At 29.3% G+C, this 5,171-nt stretch overlaps 1 long non-coding RNA gene across 1 annotated transcript; it reads right to left on the bottom strand.

Annotated features, from left to right (window-relative positions):
• LOC110264146 lies at positions 3,556–3,821 on the bottom strand. The gene is made up of 2 exons (XR_002349880.1): positions 3,739–3,821; positions 3,556–3,615 (listed from the first exon to the last, which is right to left on the bottom strand). It is a non-coding gene; the product is annotated as an uncharacterized LOC110264146 (long non-coding RNA).

Below are 5,171 nucleotides of genomic sequence, written 5' to 3'. Positions count from 1 at the left end.
AGATATGTGGACATAGATAACATACTACATCCATTATTATATTGATTTTAGGAAAAATTATTATAAATTAAAAGACCATACGGGGAGATTTAATTATTAAAAAATTATTAATACCAAAATTATTAAAAAATTATTTTTATAATATTTAGAGAAAAAGACTAAATCTTTGTTTAGGAAGATAAATATATCTTTTAAGTGATTTATTTATTTATTTATTTCTTGTAAACATATTTTCTTTGAATCTTTATTATATTCAAATTTTTATTTACACACTTTCATCTGTAACAATAATTTGTTGTTAATAAAATTTTTAATCTTTAATTTATCATTAGTAAGTCTTCTTATTCATATTTTTTTTTTTGTTTATCTTCCGCAAAAAATTACGTGCTTCTTTTATTCCTGGTATGTAACATCAATCATTAGTTTATCATAAATAGTTGTTCAATATCTTTTTAATTTATAGGATTGTTTATTTTAACTAAGATATATATTTTCTGTCAAATATTACATACTCTACACATGGTTAAAATAACTAAAAGTTAATGTCCAAGAAGAGATAGATGTTACTTAATTCAACCGAAGCAATCAATTTCTTGATTTTTTGTATTTGTTATAATATAGTGTCAAACACTATAACACCCGTAGACTAGGTTTTTTCATGTTGTGTAGATATAGTTGTGATGTAAAATACTATATATAGGCTAATGATTGTTTGCTCATCAAATGAAATGTGAAAAATAATAAGGATATGGCATTGACATCACCTTGGTCAAACTCAAATTTTTCATGTTCAATATCATTTTTTTTTAGCTTAGTATCATTTTGCTCAAATTCAACTATTTGAAAAGTTTTGGAATTTATTACAGAAAATATGGCATTGATATTGGCATTGGCATATCTTGACAATACATATAGATATGCATAATTTGAAAAATAAACTAAACATATCATTATTAATAAAATACCTGTAACAATTAAATTTTAGAATTTTACTAATTAAAGTTAAAGAAAACATTATCTACGGTCAAAGTTTACTAACATTTTTTATTAAAAATAGTTAACTTCAAATCATAGTCACCAATTCATTCACATTTAAGACCAAGAATTTTGCTTTAAATCCTTGAGCTAGTTATGTAGTTAGTATATATTTTGCTCATAGTGAGGCTACGTCTAAAAATATCGAAGAGAATGTTATCGTCAATAATGTAACTTTTCTACAACCAAAACATAATTTATTACTAAGTTTTACAAATTGCTGAGCTTAAATCTTGATTTGAATATTTATTATCCTTAATATTATCCATAAATTTTTTAACTTATTAGCATAACAACTAAGTTTCAAAGACAACGATAAAATAAAAATAAGACAATCAATAAATAAGAGTAAAGAGCCGATTGATGATGAATAGAATAAGATTTTATTAAATTCAAAATAAAATAATTAGGCCAACAATAAAAATATATACAATAATTGATCATTCCACATTATGCAAATAAAAATGATCTTTTAAGTATAAATTAAACTTGAATTGTAGTTGAAGCAGCCATGATTATCTAGTGCATGAAAATATCTATTAGACTGCATAAAGAATTTTCTTATGTTAAAAAGTTTTTCATTTCTTGAATTTTGAAAACAAAAGTATGAAGTTACAATTCACTATTCATATCAAACAAAGTAAAAAATTATGCAAACTTTTTTACTAAGACACTATTTTTCAATTTGGGTAAGAAATTATCGATACAAAAAAAGGTAAAATACAGAACATGAAATTGAAAGTTAAATTTTTCTAACATAACACTGGACATAAGGACCTTTCGAAACACTTCTTATTGAATTCTGCTTTGGCTTCGAGTCAAGTGTTTGTTTCAATTAGTAACCAAGATGAACAGATAATATACTCAACAAAGTAAATTAGTTATTTCTTACAATAGCAAAATAAAATTAAAATAGAATATATATGAGTCTTTGGTGAAACCTATCTCTGTTAATTATAGACAAACAAGTAAACCTAGTTACTTGTATTAAATTCAAACAAGTGATAAAGTTCAGAATTCATCAAACTCATAACATAAAGAACAAGTTAGTAATTTTGGCAAAAGTTATACAATGTATCTAAAAAAATAGATTCATAGAATTTAGGAACGGAAAAGAACTTGTCGGAAGAGTCCAACAATGATAAAGGCATAACAGAGTCACACTACAAGAGACACGTCGAATAGTGGCGGTTTTTTTAGGGATTTGCGGTTGTTTTTAACCGCCGCGAAATGAAATTCCAACGGTTCCACAAGCGTTGTCTGTTAAGGGGTGGAGATTTGATTTTGCGGCGATTTTGAAAAACCGCTGGCAAAACCACTGCAAATCAGATAATTGATTTTGCAGCGGTTGCTAAACCGCCACTATTTTGGTAAGTGGATTTAAAAAAAAATCTACGACGGTTTTAAAACCACCGCAAATTTGGATAGGTTTTTTTAAAAAAATGCGACGGTTTTGAACCGCCGCAATTATCATGTATGAGCTTAAAAAAACTGACAATTTTAAACTAGAATATGATTTTTACAAATTCTAGCTTTCATAACCTTTCATAAAAAAAAATGACAGTTTCAAAGTCCATTATCCTCTAATATCTAGTAACACATTAATTTAAGCAATCATGGTGGCAAAACAAGGCAACTCTTACTAATATGTACTAGCGGCATATTATTTTTCTATTGTTTTATTCTTCTATATCATACCTTTTCTTTGATTTCTTATTAGTGATAAATGTAGAAGTTTTTAAGATGGTATTTATTTTAGGTAGAAAATTGGGCATCATTCTCTTGTACATCAATATAAATCTATATAGAATGAAAAAATTATTACAATTAACACAATATACTAATAACTGAAATTCAAAAGGAGCATAATAAAATCCAGAACCATTATAATGTAACATCAACATATAGGTTTAAGGTATACCATTCTAAATATTGTATACATTCTGCTACTCCTAGCGTTTATATTTGTTCATATATTAGAAACATGCCATTGAAGCCATTGAGCACGGCATGAATTATATCCTTGGCGAGCAGCTCGTAGAAGCCATGAGTGCTAGTTTCATTGAACACATGATCTGCAAGTAGCATAGAAACATGAAAAAAAGGTAACGAAAATCAAATTGAAATTGCAAAAACCTCGAAGTAACGTGAATAAGTAGAGGAAGAAGAAGAAGAAATAGAATATACCAAAAAGCATAAAAAGAGTTAGAGAGTGGTGTATCATGAATCCTGTGAAGCAAAACACGATTCTCTTTGACCTTCCAGAAGCTCCATTAGAGGAGTCTTCGAAAACTAGAGGGCGAAGACGAACGGCGATGCAGATCTTCTCCATTTTTGTTGCTTCCGCTTCGATCTAAATATCGTTTTATCTCTTTTTTATTTTTTCTTTTTCTTCGAGGTTTTCAACAGAATGCAAATAGACCCAAATTGCAAGACAAAAATCAGTAACAACAATAGAAAATGGACAAAAGAAATTGCAATAACAGAAATTGACAGACATTGTACAAAAGACATTCCTACATTGTCTTTTCTGCTTCTTCCGTGGATTGCATATCACCCAAGGCATGGTCCAAGTCTAATCTAAAAATATTTGCACAAAATTCTAATGAGAAATGTTTGTAAAATATTAATATTCTAAGAAGTCAATCATGGAAAATAGTTTAAATGTATAATCATGTGATAGGCCATGTAAAACAAACGAACCTTAAGAAATATTGATCTAGATTGTGCCATTGTGGATCTTTAAATATATTTCCAAATCTAGCTACTTCTGTGAGAAAGAGCACCAGAAATTGAAAACGAATGGAAAGAAGAAGAGAGTGAAAAAATTGATAGCTTGCTAACGGAGAGAGCAACGACGTCGTTGGCGGAGGAGATGTGTTGAAGGAAGACGCGCTTTCTCTCTCGATCTCAGAAACTTAGGTCGCAACCAGAACAATCGAAGGGCAGTGCGTGGGTGGCGGATTGAATTGAGATTTGTTCGCGGGATTCGCAGGTAGAGGTGGACTAAACTGGTAGTGAGAGAGGATACACATACATGGCGAAGCAAGGAGATTGAGCAACGCCAAAACTCGATAAGATGAGAAAGGTGCGATTTTGAATGCAGGGGAAAGGCAGAGAACCCTTAGAAGTTATTCACCATGTTTCAATTAGGGAGGGACAGAACGGGTGGGGGTTTGATAAAAATCTCCCAAATTAAAATTGTCTAGCTGGACACTCAAAAACCTCAAGTTGAACCGCCCCAATTCTTCCAGTTGTTTGATAAACCGCCCCCAAATTACCGCCGCAAACCTCCGTGTGTCTTGTAGCGCGCTATCACAAAGCAAATCTTCAAAGAACAATAAAAACAATGAGGAGCATGATAATGAATTAAGTAGGCATATAGACCAAACACAAAAAGTTTAATTCTTGCAAGAAAGAGGATTTTATAATTTCAGAAATGATTGCATCTCCACTATCACAATTACAGTTTTATTTATCTCTTTCTTATTGTATAAGATGAAGAATGAGTTTTAATAATACCCATGCAACCTTCAAACTAAAGCATGCATAATAAGAATTTTGTATAGAAACATTTTGACGAGTATAGTAATCATTAATTAAGACATTTGTTTACCCAACAAAACTTATTAAAATAAAATATTCTAAAAAAAGAAGAGAAAAGGTCTACATGAGTTCTTTTGACAAAGTTCCTGTAAATTCTACTTCCTGTAAATAAAGTCCTGATTTTGAGTATTATAAATAATTAGTTAAAGAGAAAACATAAAAAATAAATTAACATACTAAGAATTGACATAAAACTCGGTTGCCAAAACATTAGGCCTAGAATGAGTAATTCAATCATTAAGGAAATTAACAACACATATCCATTTCCATCAAGCATGACCATAAAAGCATAAACAATTAATAAGAAGATGAAGTCGACAAAAATAGAAAAAAAAATATGCCGAGAAAGAGGAAGAGAATGTACATCGACGACAATGACAATGAAGGAGGAGAAAATAGGAAATAAGAAACGTAAAAGAAGAAAAAAATAATAGAATAATCTCTTATAATTTTAAATTTTATTTATTGATCCTTAATATAATTTTTATTTAATCTTTTTTAATAATTTTAATATAATCAGTCCTTTTTGT

The sequence above is a fragment of the Arachis ipaensis genome, chromosome B06 (assembly GCF_000816755.2).
Source record: "Arachis ipaensis cultivar K30076 chromosome B06, Araip1.1, whole genome shotgun sequence".
Taxonomy (NCBI): Eukaryota; Viridiplantae; Streptophyta; class Magnoliopsida; order Fabales; family Fabaceae; genus Arachis; species Arachis ipaensis.
This window is presented reverse-complemented; position numbering and strand designations above follow the sequence as displayed.